Genomic DNA, 25,738 nt, shown 5'->3' on the forward strand with positions numbered 1-25,738 from the left:
AACACAATATCTCATTTAAACCGATGGCAACTCAATAAAGTGTACGCTGTGACTATTACCATTTTATAGATGAGAAAGCAAGGCTTGGAGAACTTATGTAACTTGCCCAAAGTCCACACAAGTAGTAAGTGACAGAGATTTGAACCCCAGCCTGTGTGATTCTAGAGCCTGTGCTCTTACCCACTTGCTATAGAGAAGTGATTGATCTGCTCGGGACCCATAGGACAAGCTTGTCAAACAGGGTCTAGGGTTGATCATGAGATAAAGCAATGGCTGTTGGTGAGTGAGACCTAAAAGTGTCCCTCTCTTGCCTTTTTGGTAAAAAGACCGCAGACCTTTTCTGAGAAGGAGTTTGTTTGATTTCCCAGAAATCTTTGGATCACCGGAGGAGGTGACAGTCGGCACCCTGATGACTAGGCCAGGGCCCCACTGTTAGGAGCCGTTCCCTTCCCTGTCAGCCACCGTTGCAAACTAAGGTCAGAGGGCGGAGCCCGGGCTGTGGGTGGGATTCAGGGAGTGACCGTGCAGGGCGTTCAGGACGTGGTGTGGACCGGGGAGTGACAACGGCAGACGCCGAGAGTCGCCGGAATCTCCCAGGGCTGGTCGTTTGTAGGCTGGTGCCGATCTCAGGGGCAGATCTCCAGCAGTCAGCGCCAGATGGATGAGGCCCCGTGCTCCTAGGGAGAGGCGGTGAGCTCTCCTGGAAAGGGCTGGGCTTCAGGGTCAGGCAGACCTGAGGTCAGGTTCTGATTTCTTTTCTCACTGGTTTCGTGAACTTCAACAAATTACCCTCTCCTGGTACTTCAGTTACCTTACTCAGGGCGTACGGTTAATAGACTTTTTTAAAAAAAATAAATTTATTTATTTATTTATTTATTTTTTGGCTGTGTTGGGTCATCGTTTCTGTGCGAGGGCTTTCTCCAGTTGCGGCGAGCAGGGGCCACTCTTCATCGCGGTGCGCGGGCCTCTCACCGTTGTGGCCTCTCTTGTTGCGGAGCACAGGCTCCAGACGCGCAGGCTCAGTAGTTGTGCCTCACAGGCCCAGTTGCTCCGCGGCATGTGGGATCTTTCCAGACCAGGGCTCGAACCCGTGTCCCCTGCATTGGCAGGCGGATTCTCAACCACTGCGCCACCAGGGAAGCCCCCAGTTAATAGACTTTTGATTAAAGATGGCAGATGGAACAGAAGCATTAACTTCAGTTACCTCTCAAGATGCTATAACAGTAACAGTAAAGGGTTTTTGGGTTTGGTTTTTTTTTTTTTTTGAGGTGTAAATTAATCAAGGCCCAAGTGAACGGGAGGAAGCTACGTCAGCAACGTAATTTTGGAAGCTGAAAAGCAGATGGCGAAGTGGTGGCTACTTGAAGCAGACCCAGAAGTGCCGAAATCCACGTGGGCAGTGGGGAGAGTCAGGATGGAGCCCCGCTTAAAGTAAAGTGAGCCCCAAAGGTGCAGGGCAGACCCAGAAGTGCCGAAATCCACGTGGGCAGTGGGGAGAGTCAGGATGGAGCCCCGCTTAAACTAGAGTGAGCCCCAAAGGTGCAGGGCAGACCCAGAAGTGCCGAAATCCACGTGGGCAGTGGGGAGAGCCAGGACGGAGCCCCGCTTAAGCTAGAGTGAGCCCCAAAGGTGCGGGGATCAGAAGTACAGTTTCCCCTTGGGGGCAGCGGTAAAGGTGGAGCTAAAACAGAGCCGTCAGCTGAAAGTGTGCAGAGAAGCAGAACCCCAGGTTTTCCAGTTACTGACAGGCCTTCATCTTGGTAGAAATCTGAAGGTTTATTCCCTGGAGAGGACAAAGCAGAGAACCTCCAGTTTGGGGGATGAAGTGAAAGTTGACTAGCTGGATGTTGAGACCCCTGACTTCTTCCCTGTCTCACCTCCCTGGACACTGGGCACTGGGGGATCTCACCAACCTGTGGGAAAAGGGCTTAATATACGGGCATCAGGGGTTCCCCAAGCAACGGAGCACACAGATGACCCTCCAGCGAGCCCCAGCTCTCCACGGCGCAAGCACCCAGGACGCCAGAGGCTCACTCTGAAACGTGAGCACACGTCCGAGAAATAACCAGGCATTTCCAAAGCAGGACTAAAACCGAACAGGAACTGCAGCTCGCAGGAAGCATAGACTGTGGAGGGAGAAGGAGACGTGGGAAAAGGAGCTTGCCCTTGACGTCCTCAGCGAAGTAAGAGATGAGCGTCCAGTTAGTAACGAAAGCAGAAAAGATTCTCCATACAGTGGAATATTCAGAGAGCAAAAAGGAGCGCTTGAAAAGCAGAAAAGTGATCGCAGAAATGTAAGTCAGCAGAAGGGCTGAAAACTAAAGCTGAGTTCTTCAAGAAAGAAAAAGAAAATTTAGAGAAAACAAGAAAACTAGAGCACGATGCAGGAAGTCCAACAACCAGATAGGAAGAGAGAGCAGAGGAAAGGGAGGGGAGGAGCTCCTCAAACAGATGGTGAAGGAAAATCTCTCAGACCGAAGGCTGTGGGTCTCCGCGTTGACAGGACTCCCTGAGCACCCGGTGCAGGGAGCAAACGAGAGCCAGGAAGTGACGGCGATGGAGTGACGGGGTGGGGGGGGGGATGGAGTGAGGAGGGGGCCTGACGGGGGGAGGGGACGGGGGGCGGAGCGCCTGGGGGCCTGACGGAGTGACGGAGGCCCAGAGAACAGCCTGGAAGCCCAGCAAGGGAGAATGTGAGTCAGGAGCTATCAGGGCTTCACAGGTCCTGGCAGCAGCCCTAGAGGCCAGAAGAGCAGTGCCTTCAAAAGCTTGAATGAAAATAATTTTCAACCTGGAATCCAGCGCTCGGCCATACTGTCCATCAAACCTGAGGGTAGAAGAACAATACTTCCCGAATCTAGAGGGCAGGCCCACCCAAAATGAGAGGCAAGACAAGGCAGGATCCAGGAAGCAGGAGAAGAAGCACCGGAGAAAGGCCACGGGCATCCCAGGATGATGGAGAACGGCCATCCCAAAGCCCTGCTGGGGGCGGTCTTCCCGAGGGCGATCCGACAGGCCGGGGGCAGATCAGAAGGCTCCAGAGAGTCTTAAGCAGGGTGTCCTGAGTACCTAGTAACAGTCATCCCCGTGTATGTGTACCGGGAACCCACTGTGTGTCAGACACAGTTGTAAGCAAGCGTACGTGTAGTAACAGGTGAATCCTGGTAGCGTCCCTATTAGACTGATGGTCATGATGATCTTCCTTGTGCAGATGAGGGAATTGAGGCACGCGATGCTCAAATAATTTGCCAAGTTACAGAGCTAGTTAGTGGCAGGGCCGAGATTTGCGCCCAGGCGGGGTGCACTCGTAACCCGGCTGGCTGTGCGGTCCCTCCCCGCGGGAGCAGAGCATGGGAAGCACACGGTGGCAGAAACAATGCAGATGGAAAGTCAACGCAGTTATTAAAGGAGGGAGAACAAAGTTGACAGGAAAAGAAAAGTGACCACGGTCTGCTCCACGCAGCAGTGTGCGCACTGACCGGCCAGCCCGCCGCTCTGGGCAGGTGGCGATAAAAGCATCCTCTTCACGGATACAGAGAGAAATGCCAAAGGAGTCGATGGGAGGGCTGAGACGGGTCCCCTCTGGGGCGCCGACCGGGGGAGTGGGCCGGGGGCTGCTCTCCCTCAGAACAAGCCTTTACAATTATTTGGTTCTTCAAATATGTGCCGATAAAAATAAAAACTAAATTTCAGAAAGGAAGACTGTGCAGGATGGTTATAAAATAAAGCACTTTCATCTTCCTAGGAACTCGGTAAATGTTCGTTTTCCTCCCTCCTTTTTGTTTCAAGGCCCCACCTTTTCCTCATACACAGAAATCAGCGCATGGCTCTGTTGACGGACTATTTTCCTCTCAAAATTGCCCAGCTACCCTGCAGTCCTTTCACTGTCTGTCACTGACATCCAGCAAAGAAAAGTGAGGGATTCTGTGGACAGAGACCTGTGCTCAGCACTTGTTAGCATCTGTGGGCCTCATGGGCGCCTGGACCAAGGCACAGCGATGGCCGGATCCAGGGTACAGCCAGTACCGTTAGAGAGACCTCCGGCCTTGATGGGAAGGGCGTTAAGAGCCTCTCACTGTGTATGAGGAACACGTGTCCAGTGCCTTTCCTGACTGGTGGTAACAGACAAGCTTCCCCCAGACAGTCTTTAAGGAAACGATGGTGTCAAAGGTCCTAACAGTTTCTGTTTGGGTCCCTCAAACTAGGGCAAGAGGCCAGCATCTTGAAAGGCAGAGTTTTGGGTTTGTGTGTGTAAAGGAGAGAGAGACAAAATGTGTGTATTTATAAAGCAGGCCATATGCCATTTGTTCAATGCAATATGCATTGTATTTTTATCTCTTCTTACCTCAGTGATAAGGAACGCCTGCTAATTAGTAAATCTAGTCATACATCTGTGTATATCCACATATATCTATATTAATATTGAGGTTTATATGTTGACAAATCTATTTAAAAATGCTTTTCACTTCTGACAAAAACTTGGGTATTGGTAAATCTGGATCCTCTTAGTGGAGGGCCACTTCTTATTTTAAGTAGTTCTTTCTATATATGGTAATTAGGAGTTTGAAAAAAGGAGTATGTTGTTTTGCTATGATCTCCTACTCAGTAATCCAAGTGACCTTTAGATGCAAACCCTATCTCCCCTAAATAATTAGAGAAAACATGCTTCACTGATTAAAATCTACTGGTATTTATTGAGCACCTACTACATGGAGGGCGCTGGGTTGGCTGTGGTGGATACGATGATGGATAAGGTAGGCTCGACCCTTAGCCTCTTACCATTTATTTTAGGGAGGAAACTCATACGAATAAAGTTTGATAGCAACACACATCTGAAAAGAATAGCATCTGAGAGGAATAAACAGGCCCCCTCCTGGGGGCTCAGAAGGGAAAAGATCTCATTTCGAGGATCAGGATGAGTTAAGTCTTAGGGAGTTGCCATGTTGTAGTTATAAACTAAACACGTCTCCAGCCTCCTCCCATGCATTCATTTACTCGTCCCACAAATGCGAGTGTCGACTCTGTGTCAGGGGCCCTTTGGGCACTGGGGTTGCAGCAGTGAACAAAGCCCCCTTGATGGCGGGAGCAGCCCAGCTGGACCTCCTTCCATCAGCGATGTCTAGACAAGAGTTGGGACAGGGTAGATTGCACCTCCTCTGCTCTGACTCTGACTTGCGTTCCAGAGCGGGTCAGAAGTTCCCTGTGTGATGCACACGTGGCATTGACCTTCAGCAAGGCTGGGCAGTCCTTGCCGGCCTCCAGGTTTGGCTGACATAGATGCTCGTATGGAAATACAGGATCAGTGGCACCCTGGGTTCTCTGATAGCATCTTTGACATCACTGGTGGAGTGAGCAATGCCATCAGATTACAGAAGCTCCTGGTCTGGCCCTTTGGCCATGGCGTCAGAGTCTGATTAGGGCCCTCAGGCCTTCAAGAAGAGGCAGGAACAGGCAGATGGTGAGAGCCTGGGCTGCCCCTGCCCGGCTCGGTCATAGGAGGGCGGGATCTGCTGTGATGGGTCATGACATCCTCTCCTGGACCTCCTTATCGCCGTGTCCATGTGTTTCCTCCTGGCAGATCATGGGTCAGCCAGCTCTTTCCCAGTCCCTCTCTTCAGCGTTAGCTGATCATTTCAGAGAGATTAAGTCAGAATTTCACAATGCTTTCCTGGAGTTGGTATTCAAAATATTTAGCCTTCAAAGACACATGCTGTCAGACTTATGTATACTTTGTGAGTAATAGCTTGGACTGCATCAGTTGCCCATAGGGTCGGGGATTAACCAAAGGTTTGGTAAGGGGAACCCTAAGACCAGAAAGCTTTTAAGAGCTAAAACTCTGTGAGGGTGGACCCCAGCCACTGGAGACCGGCAGAAGCTATTTACTTACTTCCTGTGCCTGTCGGTGTGGCGCGCCCCCCGTCCTCCACTGTGCCTGAGGCCAGTTCGTGGGCACATTTTAGCATCTGTCATTCTAATTATACACTTTTCTCTCACTGTCTTTCTAGCCAAATTTAGTCTTCCTTAAACCCCACAGAGCTGGAGTTCCGAGTATGTGATGTGAGAAAACCCTCTTTTACCATTTGAGTAATACTCCTTTTCAACTTGATTTATTTTTTTCACTCACTCACGTGCCCAGGATCTCACCTTTCACTATGTAGGAGGTGAATTAACTGCTGTAATAAATTACCGCAAATCGAGCGGCTTAATACAGATTTATCACCTCGCCGCCGTGAAGGTCAGAAGTCTGAAATCATTTCCCTGGACTACAGATAAGCTGTTGGCAGGGCTGGTTCCTTCTGAGGGTCCAGGGGGGACCACTCACTGCCATCCCCGCGTCTAGAGGCCACCTGCACTCCCCAGCTTCTGGCTTCTTGCACCAGAACTCCTGTCGGCTGTGACCCTCCGGCCTTCCTCTCATGAGGACCCTCGTGATCGCGTTGCGCCCGCGCCAATGTGCACACCTCCCCATCTCAGGCTCCCTCGCCCCAGTTGCAATTCCCTTTTGCCGTGTAAGGTAATGTATTCACAGGTTCCAGGGATCAGGTGTAGATGCTTTGGGGGGACTATTCTTTCGCCTACCACAGAAGCTAATTTTAAAAACTTTTAAATCAGCTGGTTGTTTCTTTCCCCCTCCTCCGTCCCTAAGTAATTATGGGCCAGGTTTTCCAAATGCATAATGTACTTTCAGGTCATAAGTTAAGAGATTTTAGAACACTTCTATTAGTTCTTTAAAATAGTTCAGAAACAAATCGGCTCTCTTTGAGTGACTGGGAGCTATCGCTGTGAAACTTGAACTCCCAAGTGCATTGGACATAATCCTAGGGAGTCAGAACCTAGAAAAACCACTGTCTCCACGTTCTTGGAAATCGCCTTTTGTCTCTAAGTAAAATGGAGGGTGAGGAAGAGGACGGTCCTTGGTTGTTCCGACGCTGTCACTGTCACCATTGTGTTATGGACTCTTTCCGTCTCCGGGAGCCCCCGTTCCTGCTCACAGCCTCACTGCCCTTCCCCGTAGAAACCTGGACCCTCGTTCACGTACACGCTCCCTCCTCTGCCTCCAGGCTTCCGTCTGCCGCCCGTTTGCAGTCGGACAGCGAGCTTGTTGTAAACCAGAGGAGGTCAGTGGGGTGGACGATGTGCTTGAGCTCAAGTGCACGGCCCACTTTCCCTTTCATTCCAATGCTCGCCCACCTTCCAGAGCCTGGACACACCCTAGACCAGCAGCGCATTTCTCCTTAACCTTGTCCTCCAACACGGCTGCTTTAAGCCCCCGTGCGGTGTGTCCCAGTGAGAATGAGAAACGTGTGACTAGCCAAGCCTGCTTGTCTACGTCTCGGTTATCTAGCGGGGGTCACCCGATTGGCTTTTGACAGATACCTTACTATTACATAGATACATTATAGATACTGAACTATTACCTATTTTACATATTATTTTGGAATATATATATGTATATATAATGTATGTATACACGTTATATATGTGTATTTTACAGGCATTATATATGTATATACGTATAATAATATGTAAAAATATATAGTAATATGTAAAAGCATTGAAAATTCTTTTCAGTTGTTCTCCCCTCATTCTCTTTTCACGGGGTATAGGTTTTTTTAAAAATATAATAAGAAGTGCCCTTTATTGTTGTACAGCTACCAGCTCCCTCTCAGCTTAGAAAACTGATCCCTGGATCTTTTTAGGTGAAAGCCTTTATCTAAAAGAGGGCCCAAGAGCTTAGATCCCCCTGACCGAACACAGATGAAGGGTCGCTTGGTGCAGTAAAGGCATATTTCTACTTTACTGCACTGATCAGATTGCCCAGTCAAGCTTAGAAGAGGAAATGGCATGGAAGATCAGATGTGGGAAATCATTTAAATATTTGCCCTCCTGATAGAAGATCACTGCAGTCCGCCTAATATGGGACCCAGAGGTTTTCACCATGAAGATGCAAGAAGGTGGCAGCAGTAAAACTGGTCCTGGAGGTGTGTTGTTCTAGAGTCCTCAGTCCTTATAAATGAGGTTCTGGCTTCAGAGGGGCTTTGGTTTATTAGTACCCCATTGGGATTTACACGCATTTAGCTGCATGAAGCTTGTATTGCATTAACGGTTTTTAAAAGCAGAGAATACTGAAAGGGAACACAGTTCATTTTCAAAAACTGATGTTCAGAATTGTAACTTTCAGTTTTCAGTAAAAGTTTACCTTATGGCCTGGCCCGTAGCTTGTAAAGGCGTAGTCTAGTCGTGGTTAAGAGTGTGGGCTTGGAGGCGGGCTGCCTGGCTTCAGATCTGGGCCTCACCGCTTACTAGCCGTGGTGCCTTAGGCAGGTTACTTAATTTCTCTGTGCCTCAGTTTTCACACCTGTGAAATGGGGAATGACCGTAAATAGTGCCTTCCTCAGAGTTGTTGTGAAGATTATGTAAGTTAACACACAGAAGCATTTAGGTTGGTGCCTGGCACAAAATAAGCACTCAGTGAACATGGGTGGTTATTACTGTCACTGTATCCTTCTGGGGTCTGAGGCAGTCATTTCACTGCATTTCAGAAAACTACAGTAGTTTTCTATTTGTGCACTTGCTTCTTTGAGAAATACTTATTACACAGCATTTTGTTGTCATAGTCATGATGGCATTTACATTGTATAAACTGGAGGGAAGTTGCCAAGAATTTTCCATTAAAGAACTAAATTTTTCCAGATCAAGATGGATACATTATTAGCAAAATATATGACTAGAATTTCTGTCAGAAATTTTAAAGGAGGTGAATTTTGGGAGAAATCAAACGTTTTCTCCCCTAAGATAAAACCAAGTTATTAGATAATTTTAAATTCATGTCACATTGCATAGTCATCCTTTCCACAGAAGCTGATTATAACAATATTTTATATATGCTCATATCCAATTTCAGATTTGGGTGATTTTTTATTTGAATTACTGCCTCCTGAGCTGCCAGGTTACTTGGCACTGATGTTAACCCCTGTTTTATAATTGTTCTCAATAATGTTTTGCAATGTATCAGGAGACTTCCATGCAAATTGCCCGTATTGGGCTACAGTTGTTCCTTCGCCATGATCCTTGTGAGCAATGCCTGATAAGATTAGCAATATGCAAGATTTTTTAAAGTCACACGTGATTCATTGTGATCAGAACACTTGCTTAGGCCCTGGCTGTCCCTGGCTCTTCTCTGCTTCTTCGGATGGTTGATTACAGCTTCATCAGGTGCTAGAGCCGAGAGAAAGATCTCGTAGATCATGCTGTCCTACTGTGTCATTTTACTGTTGAGGTATTAAAGCCCCCAAAGACAAGACTCTTCCAGCTGAGACTAACCCTCTTAGTTCAAGAGCTGTGACTAGACTTTGATTCATCTGGTAACTAAATTAAAGGGGTTGAGAAAATCACTCACATCTACTCAGCACAAAGACAAATAAAAAGGCCTGCCATCCTCGGGGAGCTCACAGTTCAGAGAGGTGACAGTCAGGTAAACAGGTAGTTACAGAACTGTCTTCATTCCCTCCACTGAAGTGCCCCATGTCAGGGTCATACAATTATCTAGTAGATACTGTTTCAGTTCATCAACACAGTGGTAAAGTAGGCAACTTTGTTTTTGATGCCTGTCTTTCCACTTATCCAGTCTTTTATTTTTCTATCTATGAGTCATTGATCAGAGAACACTCACAGGTGCCTGAGCTGTGGTGGACACCAGCCTCACTTCAGTGCCACGTGCCAGCCAATGAAAATCAGGGTCCTTGCCTTCAGGTAAATTATAGCCTAGTTGAAGGAGACAGGCATGTAAAGAACAAAGAGCAAAGATGTGTCAGAGGAACTGTGATATAAATAAATATAGCAAGGTACCTCGAACACACCATTTCATTCCTGCTAAATCCTCCCAGGGTTTTCACAGATGTTTCATGTGTTAGTTCATGGAACGAACCTTAAAATGTACCTTCTCAGAGGCAGTTACACCTTAGAGTAGGTTGGCCATCCTGCTGTACTTACTGCCTTCTCTCCGCTTCCTCTGGCCCTTTCCTTCCTCTTAGGTTGGGGGTGTGTATAGAATGGGTGGTTCTGGAGAAGGGCCTGCTCGTAGACCAGCCCTGTGCTCCAGAACTGAGCAGCCGCCCTCCATCCTGACCCATCTAGAGAGAGAAGCCGTCCCCCCTCACCCCGACCCTGCCCCGGCTGCCGCCCCGCTGGGCAGTCCCTTCACAAGTAGTTCATTCATTTGTTTGCTGATTCAGCTGAATGCCTGCTGTGCGCACAGGCTGTAGAGGTGACAGGAAGCAGACAGACCCGGCTGATGTTCTGCAAGAGCTTCTGGTCTAGACTAGCTGGAGAAACTAGCTTTGATCAAATAATCACACGCACAAATGTGAAATGACAGCTGGGAGAAGGGTCATCAACATGGTGCTTTAAGAACAGCTGAGCCCTGGAATCAAGGTCCAGTGGGGTTGGGGGTGGAGGGAAGAACTTGCAAAGCTGAGAAGCAGCATGAGCAAAGCTCTGGCAGGAAAAACGGGGGCATCGTGGGCCCCGTGGGCCCTGTGGGGAGGCCGGTGTGGCTGGACGGGAGGGGACATGGTAACAGGGCTGAGGAGGTGGTGAGGCCAGACCTCGCCGGGTCTCTCCCTTTATCCGAGGGCAGCAGGAAGCCCCCAACGTGTGTTACATAAGCAAAGCATGTACACGGCTAGACCTGGTTTCCAGAAAGATGTACTTGGCTGCTCTGTAGAGGAAGGGCCCGGGAGGAAGAGGGGCCTCAGGGCCAGGAGAAGGTGACTGCAGTGGCTACCCAAGAGGTGAGCTGGGACCGAGCTTGTGGCCAAGGGGATGAGGGACGTGAACACTCCAAGATTAATAGAAACTGAAATCTGCAGAACCTGCCACTTGATTGAGTCTGAGGTCAGGAGGGACGGTACCGAGTGCCTGACTTGTGGAACTTGTGGACGTGGCGTGTTGCCAGGTGTTGGTAAAAGGACAGGACCGGCCGAGGTTGAGGTTTGGGCACAACGACCTTGAAGTTTACCTGAGATGCTGAGGTCGGCGTGTTGCACAGGCTCGAACGAGTTTGGAATAGTCTGGATCTCACGGGAGGTGTGGGGCGTGGGGTGTCAGCTTGTGAGCAGCTTTCACTTAGCGGGCGTTTGAGGGTGTGGAGAAGACTGACCAGAAGTACCAAGCAAGAGGACAAGGGGCTTTGGTGAATCTTGAGGAACACAGGCGTTCAGTGGCCGGATGAAGGACCAGGACGTGAACGGGGCGGTGGGGAGCCGGGGATGGGAGAGCCCGGGCGTGGGGTTCCGGAGGCCAGGGGACGTGTGGGCTTCCGGGTAATGAGAGCAGCCACCTCATCACAACGTATCAGAGACAAGTGCTCTATAACGACTGACGAGTAGCCATTGTGTTTAGCTACACGAGGGTCGTCGGTGACCTTGGTGAGAGGTGCTCACCTGCGGGGTGTGGGCAGAAGCAAGTGGGGTGACCAGCGTGGGAAGATGGAGACAGTGAGCAGAGACAACTGAAGGAAAGGAGAGGGCCGGGTGGTAGTTGGAGGGCTGCAGGGTCAAAATGCAGTGAACGTCAGCGTCTTTGAAAGTCAGTGGAAGAGCACCAAACTCAATATTCTGTAATGACCTGTATGGGAAAAGAACGTGAAGAAGAATGAATATGTGTGTACGTATATATCTATGTATAACGGAATCACTTTGCTGAACACCTGAAACTAACACAACATTGTAGATCAACTCGACTCCAATAACACTAAGAAAAAAGAGAGAGAGATGTTCTAGGGGAAAAAAAGAAGAAGAAAAAGAACACCAAGAGTGAACCCAGATGTCGGCCGTGGGCTCCGGGTGGCGATGTGTGGACGTGGGTCCATCGGTTGTAACAAATCACCGTCTGGTGGGGTGCTGACAGCAGAGGCTGTAGGGCAGAGGGTGTGGGAGACTGTGCCTTCCTCTCAGTTTTGCCGTGAACCCAAAACTGCTCTAAGAAATAAAGTCGGTTTTTAAAAATTCAAAAGAAGGACCCAGCAGAGGAGAGGGTGACTCTATGGGAGAGAAGAGCAGCGTTCCTGTGAGAAGGCAGGACATCACAGTTGGACAGAGGGCGTCACTGATGGACACAGCTGACGCCAGGCAGGAGGGGAGACGGGGAGCTGGGTGGGTGTTGGGACCGCAGGCTTCTCGGCTCAGCCCCTGGACTCTGATGGGGTTCCCGCCTGAGTGGCTGCTCTGAGACGTAGATGGAAGGACCTCCCCGAGATGAACAAAGGGGAGGTCAGGTCATGGTGGTTGGAGGACGATGGGGAACACCTGAAACCATGTGGCGGGTGGAGAGCAGGGCAGCCGAGCTCTCAAAGGCCTGTGGGGGGGCGGGCGCGCGCTGGGGAGTCAGGGGAGACCGTCTGAGCGGTGGGCTCCGGGCACAGGTCCTTCCTGTGGGTCCGCAGTGCTGGTGCGTCCCAGCCTGCTGCTTTCCTCGGGAAACCGTTTACCAAACCAAGCTCTTGAGATGTTAGTATGTTCATCTGGACAAAAAGATATTTTACATTGAATGGAAAAGGAAAGGGGGAATGTTTTTTATTGTTTTGCTTAGACTTTCTCCTTGGGTTTCTCTTTGACATGCATCTAGGCCACCGTAATTTTGGTTGACTTCTTACCATGGCTTATCCCGCCTCAACATGTTTTTAAATTCAGAACTTTTTTTTTTCAATCTTCTTTTCTTCTCTGTCAGCTCTTTTATCACAGACTGTATTTTTCAGTGTTGTGTTATGTTGTCTCCATCCTTATGATGCGTTGCTTACATTATTATTACTCCTGTTCTCTGTGCATATTATTACTTTAGTTTTGCAGGGACTTCCCTGTGAATAGCAGAATGTAATTTATGAAATATGACCGTCATTCTCGTAACGCTGTGCTGCATGTTAAGCTCACTCAACAGCAGTGTGGGGTAGTTACCCAGACGGCCAGCCTCCAGAGCTCCACGTGGCCTCTCGCATCTAGAAGGAGCCTCCAGGGTTCCCCCCAGGACGGAGCAGAGAGGCAAGTGTTGGCCGCCCACCCCCGTTTCTGGCATTTACCATTTGAACTAACTCAGGGACAAGTGTCTCTAGATTAATTCAAGTGTGTGCAAAGACACACAATTCTACTTTGTTATTAATCAAAGTCATAATTATCTAAGTAAGCGGTGCTAAGTAGTCATTTTTCAGGTCCTTTCGTGAGAAGCTGGCAACGTATAATTGGCGTGTGTAGTGGTCAAGAGGGAGATTCTCGGGTCAGGCTGCCTGGGTTTGAATGAAAGGGACCTGCCCTTTGTTGCCACGTGTGACCTTGGGCAGGTTATAACTTCTATAATACTACCGGTCTCGTGTGATTATTGTAAGGATTAAAAGAATGAATTCACATAAAGCTCTTAGAACAATGCCTGGCACAGGATCAGGACTTAGTAAATTCTAGCTGTGATGAGATTCTGTCCTATCCTGCAGTGCGGCTTCAGAAGTCTGGGCTCTTCTGCCGCCCTCACTTGTTGGCAGTTTCACTTAGCAAACGCTTAGTTCTCATCACATACAACTCAAAAAGTAGGTTATCGTATAATTTTTCACAATGTCTAAGTTAATACTATCCACAGTAATAAGGCTTCATATGATAGGAATATTGCTTTCTCGTCTCTTCTCCCATATATGTAATAAGCTACACTTACTCCCTTTGCATTCAGAACAACCCCGTCCCCCCAGGGCAGTGTGTGGCTCTCAGATACAGGGAATATCTTCCGCCAGCTTGGTACAGATAACAACATTCTTTTTCAGCTCTTTTAAACAGAGGAATCAGATGATTGAACTTTTAAGCAAACATTCCTCCCAAGTCTGGTTGGATGGAATGGTTTGCTGTAAAGATCCAGTATTATTGAGAGCCGCTCTGTGCTCCCTTATTTGGAGAGCTTTGACACTGACATTGAAGAGGGACTGCCTTTGGGGCCACCAGCAGACAGCTTTCTTTACCGTCTTGTATTGTTAATGACTCAGAGAATGTTTTGCGATGAGATCAGAAGCAACCCACTAAAGAAAAAGTGGAGGGAACTTGAGAGCTTAGGAGAGCGGAGAGGAGGGATGTGAGAAAAGCTAAAAAAAGACCAAAGTTGGTGTGGCAGAAGGGGCGGGGCTGCCTTTCGTCCCAGCGCAGCTGCTCAGAATCTTTTTTCAAGTGGGAAGAGATGACAAGAAATCCTGTCTTTACCAGCCGTGAAGATGTCTTTGAAATGATGCGAGGGAAGCCAGAGACAGACATGGAGTGGAGTTGGACCAGGTCCTGCCCTGCAGCTCTCGAGGAAAGATGCGTCCAGCGCTGCGGTTCGCCCCTGGGCCGCTGGCGTGTCTGCAGGAGGCACAGAGGTTGGAGTGTCTCGTCACCTGGCGCCGCGCCCTGGGGCCGCCCGGCCGTCCCCACCGTAGACGGCTCTGCTCACAGCCCCGCCGCCACCCCCTTCTTCCGCCTTCCTCGGCAGTGCAGGCGCAGTCTGGACGCAAATTAAGTGGCAGTCTCGGGGCTTAAAGAAAAAGAAAAACTTTTTCATTTTAGAAATGAAAAATGTAATGTCTCCTGTGCCAGTTCTCTCTATGTCCCCTGAAATGGTTTCATCTCTATGCTAATTTTATGCTGAAAATAGGAACGCTCCTGCTTAGGAAGAGGAGAGTAAGGGCTGGAAATCAAAGACTATCTGAATTTCTGAGAGCCAAGTGACACCCCCCTCAATTCAGTCCCACTTAGAAGATGGCCTCTGGGCTGGCCTGGCCCTCAAGACACCCAGCCTTGCACTGGGGGCCGTGCTGGGGGAGCCAAGGGCTTCACCTCCCACCCAGGAAGCCGACTCCCCGGCCTTGGGCGAGGATTCGTGCCTTCAGGAGAGTCTGTACATTTCTCCTTGCTCTTACAGCAGAGCCTTCCCTGGTATATCCACATCCCAAAATTGACTTCCCTGGATTTCCTCCACTTCTGTTTTAAATGAATAATTAACTCATAAAAAGCACCATCTCAAAAGCACAGAGTAACCCGTAATTCCATGCCTGTAAGTTCTCTGAGCAAGTGGACATTGTTTTATGTTTAGTTCTAGTCTTATCTGCTTCTCTCGGTAGAACATGAGATGTTGAGGGTGGGAACCTCACCTCTGTGCCTTAGCGCTATCATGGAACCTTCCTCAGAGTAGGCACTTCCTACACGCTTGTTGAATTTTAAAGCTGATCTCTGGAGGCTCCTGTCGGCCTGTCCCCTGGTAGTTCAAGGGCAGCTGGACAAAGAGGAGGTTGGAAGGGTCTCATTTGCACGCCCTTTACCTGGTTTCACAAAGACGCTACTCTGTCAGTTTGACCCTGCCAGTTCTCACCCAGCTTTCTGGGTCCTTCCACACATGGTGATGCTGGCTTTTTGTTTTATTTATGTTGCTTTGCAGAGACAATTCATGATGAAAAGGGAGTATACTTGTTCAGGGTCGGGACTAGGACCGATGGGAGAGTTATAAAAGGTTGATTTCAGCTCCATTCAAAGAGCTTCCAGCGATGGAGGCTGTGTGTGACAGAGGGTTTAAGTAGACCCTGCTTAAAGAGACTGTCGGCCTCAGGACACTTGCCCCAAGGCTCCACGGGCCATGGTGCTGACTGATGGCTAACCTTGGACACCCTCTCAGCCCCAGCCACTGGCACCTTGGCTGACAAAGGAAATGGAAGAGATGAGTGGGTGAATCTGGGGCGGTGGTCCCTTCGGCCTTCTCTAGGGGCAGGCTGGGGCTGGCAGCCCACCGTGTTGCCGAGCCACGGGACACAGCGAGGAGACGGCACAGAGGATGCTGGCTGGGCAGGCTTGCTGGACGGGATGGTGACGCAGCTTGTCTTCAAAATGGAAAGAATTTCTTGGAGGCTTAGTACTCACACACTCCTGAGAGATGTGAGATGAGAAAGTCAGGGAGACAAAGGGGCATGCGTGTGTGTGGATGAAGTGGGTTCTATCTACTCGATGATAAGGCTGTAAGCTCTCTGTTTCTATTGTATCCATTTTGCCTGCGCATTAGATTGTCTGAGCCGGAAACACAGTGCAGGGCAGGCATCTTAGTGACCTGGGAAAGAGAAAAGTACATTACAGACGCAGAGTACATTACAGACGCTTCCTGGAAACATAAGGGGCTGAAATGCATTTCGCCATTTGGAAAGATAATGGAAATTGTGCTTCTTTCTTTTAACTATTTCCTTTAAGGTTTAACTATATTGTATTGCCTTTTTAATGCTTTCACAAAACAGACCCTGGCAGAACTCAAATGAGTAAGTGACAAGCTAGTCACAAGCCAGCTACCAGGTGACATCTTAGCCTCCTGTTTTCTTTCTGTGGCAGTTCCAGTCCTCTGAGTGGAAGGAGTTGGTGATATGGCAAAGTGTCAGGGGGTTTGGGGAGGAGGTGGCTGGAACTGTGGAAGCGTTGGCATTGAAGAAGCCCAGAGTGGGGCAGTGCATCTGGCCCCGCGGTAGGAGGGGGGCATTCATAGCCACAGAAGGCCTGGGGTGCTGTATGCGAAAAGGCTCTTGTGTTTATTGATTCACTGAGCTGAACTGACCCGCAAATACTGGGTACCTCCTGTGTGCGGTGCTCTGTAATAGGAATGAAGTGCCATACAAAGAAGTCTAATAATTCCCTCAGCTAACATTTGTTTCTTACTGAAAAGGAGCGTAGCTAAGAGCCACCAATTTTTTTCCAGTTCTCTTGAGAAATAATTGACCTCCATCACTGTCTGAGTTTAAGGAGTACAGCATGATGGTTTGATTTACATATATTGTGAAATGATGACCACAGTAGGTTCAGCTAACCTCCATCTTCTCATATAGATACAGTAAAAAGAAGAGAAAGAAGAAAAGAATAAAGGGACAGAATGTTCTCCTTGTGATGAGAACTCTTAGGATCTAATCTGTTAACAACTTTCTTACATGTCATAGAGCAGCGTTAGCTATAGTCATGTTGTACATTACATCCCTAGTACTTACTTATCCTGTAACTGGAAATTTGGACCTTTTGACCACCTTCCTCCACTTTCCCTCCCCCACCCCTCACCTGTGATAACCACAAGTCTAATCTCTTTTTCTACGAGTTCGTTTTATTTGTTTGTTTGGGGAGATTTTTTTGTTTTTGTTCTTAAATTCACATGTGAGTTAGATCATACAGCGTTTGTCTTTCACTGTCTTATTTACTTCACTGAGCATAATGCCTTCAAGGTCCATCCATGTTGTTGCAAATGGCAGGATTTCCTCATTTTTTTATGGCTGAATAGTGTATCATTACACACACACACACACACACATACACATATACATACGGCAACTACTTGTTTATCCATTCATCCATCCATCATCAATCAGTGGACATTTAAGTTGTTTCCATGTCTTGACTGTTATAAGTAATGCTGCAGTGAACATGGAAGTGCAGATATCTTTTTGAGTTAGTGTTTTCATTGCTTTTGGATATATTCCCAGAATTGGAATTGCTTGATCATATGTTAGTTCTAATTTTAATTTTTTGAGGATTCTTCATACTGTTTTCCACAGTGGCCATACCGATTTACATTCCCATCCGCAGTGCACAAGGGTCCCTTTTCTCCACATCCATGCCAGCATTTGTTCTCTGTTGTCTTTTTGATGATGGCCATTCTCATGGGTGTAAGGTGATATTTCATTGTGATATTAATTTGCATTTACTTAACGACTAGTGATGTTGAGCAACTTTTCACGTACCTCTTGGCTTTTCTTATATCTTCTTTGGAGAAATGTCTATTCAGAGTCTTTGTCCTTTTCTCAGTTGGGGTATTTGGCTTTTTGCTTTTGAATTGCATAAGTTCTTTATATGTTTTGGACATTAACCCCGTATCAGATACACGGTTTGCAAATATTTTTGTTTGTTATACAGAGCGAGGCACGTTAACGTGCTCAGTTAACAGCGGCTAGTTAAGCGGCCACTGCAGGTCCCAGGATGTAGGCTGAGGTAGAGGAGGCACCATCTGGATGCCCTTGGTGCGACCCTTCCTCACGTGAGGGCAGCCAGCCTGACTGTGCAAGAACAGTATTGAGTTCTGTCCTGTATGGTGCAGGAGCTCCAGGACACTTGCCACTTGAAAGGGGAGAGAGAAATTTCATCAATATCTAGTGCACAATGCAGATTTGCCATTCACCAGGCGCATGCAATGCTAGACACTGGAGATGCAAAGATAGACAAAGAAACAAAATAATTAAAATGTGATTAAGAACATGTCCAACAAAATCAAATTTGGGGGATAAAAAATAAGTATCGTTTGACATTACAGATAGCTCCTTAAAAAAAAAAAACCTACCAATACCAATTGTGGAGCCAGTAGCTAAATCCATAGACTTATAGAAAATCTCAGAGCCAGATGAGCTCGTAGAACGATCTCTCCAGGTCTGCTGTTTCACAGAAGGGGAAGCAGAGACCCAGGGAGCAGAGGTGAAGAGGCAGGCTGTGCTGGTTTACATTTCTTTTTGGCTGCGCGCACGGTGGGTAAAGGCACCTGCACGTTCCTGGGTTGGTGAAGGCTCATGCTTTCTCACCTTAAAATATTTTTGGCTGCTGGTGACCAACGCTTAGAGCCACAGAAGCACTTCTGGCATTGACGTAGAATTACACCTGTGCTATGTGAGCTTCTGGAGCTGCTGAGCTTTTTCACAACCCACCTATCCCCCCCTTCCCATGCTTTATTGTTTATGGCAACCTTCTTTTAATGCCCATCATCAGAGTTTCTTTCTGCTCAGCTCCGCTCTTTCAGCAGTCTCTGTACACTGACAATAATTCTGAAAAGGTGAGAGGTTTTTAAAGTTGGCTTTTCCCCTCAAGGGATGAGATAGGGTTTAGTAGCATCAGTTATGTTGAATTTTACTTATGAATGGTGATGACTCACATATAATATGAGTTTTATTTTCTGTTTTATATGTATTTTATATGCAGCCACATAGGCAAATACTTAATTTATTTTCAGTCTTGTACTGTTGGACAGCAACCGCTAACGTCCATGGTGTCGTACGGATTCAGGCGTGGGTCTGCCTTTGAGGAAGCTTGGTAGATGCCGGGCACACGGCTAGGATTATCCAGATGTCACCATGACACTGAAGTAGCTGGTCGATTGGTCGTTTCAGCCAATCAGAGAAACCAGTGGGAAAAGAATTCCTAAAACTTATTTACATAAATGAATTGGTTTTTACTGCTTGATTCAGGCAAAACATTTGCTCTATTATTTTTTTATGTAGAAACAGCTGAAACAGAACTGTACGGCTTTGAAGCCAGATTCAAGCTTGAATTCTGGCTTTACCGCTCAGTTGCTCTGTACCTTGAGCAAGTTATTTAACTTCTCTGGGCCCCAGTGTTTTCACTTGTAAAAATGGGGGTGGTAATACTTGCTGCAAAGTGTTTTCAAGAGGGTTGTATTTTAATAATAAATATAAGGTACTTAGCGCAGTCGCTGAAAAAACGAATGTTAATTCCCCTCCTCCTAAGAGAGAGTGATCTCGGACAGACAGATGGCAGTCGCCTCAGAGGTGCGTATTCGATGTCCGTCACGGTGCTTGCTGTAAGATGAGCCCTGCACGATGGGAAGGTTGCTGGGGACCTGGCCCACTGTATCACTCAGAGCGCCTCTAGAAAACCTTTGTAAGAATTGTCTTAAGAAGTGACTACCAAGAGAAACTCAGCTCCCCTCGAGGTGCAGGTGCATTTAATCTCATGGATTTTGTAAGTCACGGAGCCCAGCTTGAAGCTCGGCTAATTCCCTGCAGAAGCCTTCAAGCTGGCGACTTGCATTGCCCTGGTCCCCGATCTCAAAGCCCTGCTCTTGTGAATCGTTTCCCTCTCCATGTTCTGTTAGGAGAGAGGCTTGGATGTGGTTAGATGGTATTGATATCTCGGCCACAACTCGAATCGTCCCCCGCGGGTCACTCCTGCCCATCCCAGCTCCTGGAGCCATGCCAGGCGGGACACGTAGCAGAGGGGCTGCCAGGGTGGCACCTGGCTGAGCAGAGCACCCAGCCCTGCCGTGTGGGGCAGTGGAGGGGAGAGGGGTTGCCACCCTCAGATCCCTTCATGCCCGCTTCCTTGGTTCGTGCAAAGGGGACGGGGAAGGAGTGCACAGAAGTGAGTCTGGCTTGGGAATTGTGTCGATACCATCCCACCCCTCATATTGATTCTTTAGTTTTATTCACATTCCAATGTTATTTTATTGTGTACTTTCTTTCGTAAGCCTCTTTAAACCCTTTGTAGAATGAGGCAAGATGTAAAACCACGAAGCTTCAGAGATCCTGTATCCAAGTTAAGTGTAGTGTGTTACTGATGCGGGCACCCACCCGCGGGAGAGGATGCCCTGAGCGTGTGTGTTCAGAGGGCCTTCGTGGCCGGGCAGCCGTCGGTGGCCGAGCCATTAGGCGTGTCCCCTCGAATCACATAGAGCAGGGCTGACCTACGACTTTGGATTTGAAGGCACACCCCTCACTGTCCGTGCAGATACCCGGTGCAGGAAGTCATTCGCTCCTGGGCCGTTTCCTATGCCATGTCGAGAGAGCAGAGACCGTGTCTGATGTTCCTTGTGCCTGTGCTGTATGGCTGGGCCCACAGCTGACGCAGCGTGAGTGCAAAGGGCGTGAGGGGCCAGATGAGGACGCTTTAACTGGGGAGATTATTCAGAATAATGAAATGTAGAATTCCAGAGCATATGGACGGCATTTTGGACAAATTGTTATTCCTCGTTGATACTCTTAGGAACACAAACTCTTCCCCTCCCCAAATGCTGCGTAAGCTCCTGCTTGAATGGGTAAACGTGGTTTCTGGTCAGCATGCCCAGCACTGAAGCCCAATTACATTTCTTTTTTAAAAAGCACACTTTTCGGGGCTTCCCTGGTGGCGCAGTGGTTGAGAGTCTGCCTGCCAATGCAGGGGACACGGGTTCGAGCCCTGGTCTGGGAAGATCCCACATGCCACGGAGCAACTAGGCCCGTGAGCCACAACTACTGAGCCTGCGCGTCTGGAGCCTGTGCTCCACAACAAGAGAGGCCGCGATAGTGAGAGGCCCGCGCACCGCGATGAAGAGTGGCCCACGCTCGCCGCAACTAGAGAAAGCCCTCGCGCAGAAACGAAGACCCAACACAGCCATAAATTAAAAAAAAAAAAAAGCACACTTTTCAGGTGTTTCCATGCAGCTCGTTCTCTGAGAACGTTTGCTGTCTGATGTACGTTGTTTAGGATTTACGCTCTACAGCAGGCCCTGTCCTGGCAGTGTAAAGTTCGACCGGGACCCTCCACAGTGATTACTAGTTCTTAATGAAGACCGAAATCAGGTGACTTCACTGAATTTGTATGTGCCTAAAACATTTTTATTTTTCCTGGCCTTGTGTGCCCACTCAGGACTGTACACTCCGCAGTCCATGCCTGACTGTATAAGAGGTCTGGACGTTCACCCACTGGAATAAATCCCGAATGTCAGTGAGCTCATTATGCTAAATCCTGAGGTAATTACTTTCTGCCTTAGTTGGGGACTTATGGCGGCGGAAGCTAAAATTATTCCGTCTCGAGACAAACCCTGAGGTGGCTGTTAGAGTTAAATATAACTCATTTGCAGCATGTCTCTTATAGTTACACTTAACTAATTTGGGCCTGTTGCTGGCCAGCAGCTGAGGAGGAAGAAGTTTCCGCGTCCCTGAGCTCCGCAGGAAGAAAATCGAGACTCCAGGACGGGGCTTCCAGAACTTGGTGGAAGAGCCACTCCCACTCCGCCCCCGCTCTTCCTGTCCCCGGAGCTGGACGCACTCGCGGCTGAGTCTGTGGCGAAGAGCAATTCCGGCGTGGGTTCACGTGGGGCGGCACGAGGATGTCGGCTCTGCCCAGGGCTTCCGTCCGGTTCTGGTTTGGGTTCAGAGCTTCCCTAGTTGCAGAAAGAGCCCTCGCGTCCCGGGTCACCATGAGACGGTCTTCTCTGCAGGTCGTTAGGCCTCTCCTTTCATGTCTCCCATCTCACAATCACAGGGCCGAGTTGACGGTGGTTTCTTCCCAGGCCTTCCAGCCTAGAAGAGGGTGTACTCTGGAAAACAGTGTAAAAGAAGGACTTCTTCAAAGAGCCACACATGTGTTTGCAGCGGATGGTTTGACCGTTTAAGGATGTTCCGTTGGGTGAACGCTGTCAGGAGCAGAGGCGACCCCAGGGGAGGTCCCCCAGCCTGACAGCTTCTCCACCAGTGACGGTGAGGGGACCCTCGGGGCGGAAGCCACTCCAGGCTTGAGCGGGGGACTTGAGGGCCATCAGCCTGTGTCCAGGAGCAAAAGTCAGGAAAAGTCTGGTCACTGTAGTTGGCCAGACCCCTGCAGACAGGGACTACGCCAGGGGAGGGGACAGAATTCTGACCATCACGAGGAAAACATCGTCCTGCTTTTCCACAGAAATATCACTTGTCTACGCTGGACACACGTGTGCTTTTCTAACAGCTCCCGGGCAGGAGCGGTTGGAAGAAGTCAGGGAAGTGTGAGTGAGTGGAGGGTGCGGGGGTCCCGGGGCTACGGGACACCGAAGCAGCACTCCTGCAGCGGAGGGACGAGAGGAAGCAGACAGCGTCGAGGTCCGTGGGGTTGGACACAGGTTCACTGAGGCCAGGACGGTTTCCTCCACCAAATCCAGGTGCGCAGCCAGCAGGGCAGGCACGCCCACCGTGCCCAGCCGTCCACCCTGGGCACATCCCGGCCCTTCAGTCCCGGGGACTCGGCTTACAAAGGCCCAACGTCTGACCCTCAAGCTAGTGTTCTCTCCTCTGCACCACGGTTGCTTCCCTTGGCCCAGACTCTTCTGAAAACTCCCCTTTTCCATTTTAGTCAAACAGATTTTCACCATGGCAGTGGTTTGTGAATTTAATGAGCGAACTGTGATACAAAAAGTAAACTATATAGGTTACATAATTTCAGGGCCAGGTTAACTTTTCCAGAATTTTGTGTCAAAGTGGTGATTTAGTTTAGACTATTAAAATTCAGGAAAAAATAATAAAGCCTTTCTGTGTCTCCTTCCTCCCCCTGCTCCCCCCCCCACCTCCCCCGGCCTTAAAAATAGCATCTGAAGTCTCATTGTAGCTGAGTCACTGCTTGGTGTGATCAGGGCTAGGCTGCAACTGGACCTGTCAGAATGAGGCCAGAGTGATTCATGATGGAAGCTAAGTTTGGTTGCCACTGGCAACAGGTTCCTCTCTGTTCTTTTCCTGGAGTTTGGCGACACCATATTTTGCCTTTGGAGTAGAAACACCTCTGCATAGAGTTAGTAATGGGATGAGATGGGCCCTCCTGCTATGACACACAGAATTCCCGACCATTTATTAGGGGGAAGTATGTGTAATTAGCATAACTGAAGACCTACGGAGAATATAGCTGTACAGGAAATGTACCTCACCCACCACTGCAGCTTGATACCAACCCAGTCTAGCAGCCGAGTGCCCCAGCAGCTTTTGTGAGCCCCAGACTGTGCACCCCACCGAGGAGAGACAAAAGATTGAATAGATGTGGTCCCTACCCTAAAGGAACTTGGGGAGACGTAAACCAGTGAAAGCAGCAGCCTGCACTTCCCATGCCAGCTCTAATCACGTGTCTGTTTCCAGCCAGCTTCCTTGAGAGCAAGAGCCACGTCTTGTGCTCACGCACAACGCCTGGCACGTATTTGAAGGGTCGGTGAGTTCGTGGAACTGAAGTGAGCTGGTACTGCAGCGCCTGCTTGCCCCCTTCTGCCATCAGGTCCCCACACCATTCCTTCCTGCCCTTACTGGGGCACACGTTTGGGCCAGGCCACCCTGGTGTAAGTGTCTGGGGAATGCAGAGGAGATCTATCTGTATCAGCAAGCGTGCAGTTACTATGGCATTGTTCTCAGAGTGGGACTTGGGCAGTAAGGAACCCTCTACTCCGGGCATTTGTGCAGAATTTGGCTAAACTTACGTCAGCTGGCCTTGTGCCAGCTCTTTGGAAGTGAGGGTCAGAGATAAGAAGCACGGGTACTTTCCACGAAACAAAACTGCTTCACTGCAATGATGATGCTTATTCCCGATAAACTCATATTTATGGGAAACGTAGAGCAGAGCTTCTTAATTAGGGTGCCTTAGTGTACAGATGTGCTCACAGATATAGGCGTGCCAACATGAGCTCGTTGGACATCTAGATATGTCTGGAGTATGGGATGGATTTTATATATGGATGCGGATGTAGACATCTAGCCTATATAATGTACGTATACATATACATTCCAGAAGAGTACAAGGATATGCAACACAGGTGTTAACTGTACTTCTCTCTGCATGGTAGGATTATGGCAGCATTTGACCTTTTTTTACTTATTTATTTTCATTTAAAAATCATTTATATGTGTTAATCATGTGATTAAGTCAATCAAATACTAAGCAAAATGTTGAATTTAGACTTACCAAGGTTTAGTGGTCCAGCCAAAGATTTAAGGGTATGTTATATTCCAGCACTGACTTGGAAACCATTTGTCCTGAAGATATGTCCTTTTTTGTTGTTGTTGTTAGTTTAAAGATGACTATTTTCAGGCAGTGAATCCTCTTACAAAAAAAAAAAGAAGAAGAAAGAAAAGAAAAAAAAATAGGAAAGCAGAGGTCACAAATCAGAGGAATTGTTCCATGTTGATAGATTTTATTTTCTTTGCTTCTAAAACTAATATGGGTAACAGCCCAAATTTTCCCCATTTGTGGAACATCCTTAACCTCCTATTAAGGATGTGTTGGGGGCTTCCCTGGTGGTGCAGTGGTTGAGAATCTGCCTGCCGATGCAGAGGACATGGGTTCAAGCCCTGGTCTGGGAAGATCCCACGTGCCGTGGAACAACTAGGCCCATGAGCCACAACTACTGAGCCTGCGCGTCTGGAGCCTGTGCTCCGCAACAAGAGAGGCCACGATAGTGAGAGGCCCGCGCACCGCGATGAAGAGTGGCCCCCACTTGCCGCAACTAGAGAAAGCCCTCGCACAGAAATGAAGACCCAACACAGCCATAAATAAATAAATAATAATTAAAAATGAATATCTGCTAAAAAAAGGATGTGTTGGATAGAAATATTAAGAGAAAAACCTGTTGGTCAGATGTTAGTTCTAATTGGCCAGACCACAGAGGACACTGATGGTTGACCCTTGGAGGGTATGGACACACGCTAAAGCAGTAGACTGCAAGTTGGGAAATCTTGTTTCTATTCTCGTCCTCCACTTACCCAGCAACCATAGGCAAAGAGTAATGATTTGACAGTTGCATTTTATGGCATGCTGCATTTATAAAACATTTATGGTCATCCAAGTTAGTTTTCTTCATAAGAGTTCTGTGAATGCCTCACTTCTTTTTACCTAGGCTCAGATTCTTAACCAGGGGTTAGAGGGCACGTTATGTACTTTCTTCTCAAATTGGAATGACTTTAACTTAAATGAGATCGATATCCTTAAGATCTTCTGGGAGAAGTACTATTTTCTCCAGTTTCCAACATTATAAAATACTTCCATATTTGGAACTGTGGCATTTTATACTCAGAGGGATTCTTTAAAAGAGATTGTCTGGTTCAGTTTCTTCATTATTCAAAAGAAAAAATTGAGACCAACACAGTCAGAGGGAAATGCCCAAAGCCCCAAGAAGTAGTTGGCAGCAGGGATACAGCCAGGGCCCAGTTCTCTTTTTACTACTTCTAATATGTGCTACTTTT

The 25,738-nt window shown here is 48.3% G+C and overlaps 2 protein-coding genes across 8 annotated transcripts in view; one reads left to right on the forward strand and one right to left on the reverse strand.

Annotated features, from left to right (window-relative positions):
* The window catches only part of FARS2 (phenylalanyl-tRNA synthetase 2, mitochondrial), a 391,286-nt gene that overhangs the window by 282,996 nt on the left and 82,552 nt on the right, over positions 1–25,738 (forward strand). The window lies entirely within an intron of this gene.
* The window catches only part of NRN1 (neuritin 1), a 406,802-nt gene that overhangs the window by 150,749 nt on the left and 230,315 nt on the right, over positions 1–25,738 (reverse strand). The gene's annotated exons all lie outside the window — the stretch shown is intronic.

The sequence above is a fragment of the Balaenoptera physalus genome (genome assembly GCF_965194825.1).
Source record: "Balaenoptera physalus genome assembly, chromosome: 11".
Classification (NCBI taxonomy): Eukaryota; Metazoa; Chordata; class Mammalia; order Artiodactyla; family Balaenopteridae; genus Balaenoptera; species Balaenoptera physalus.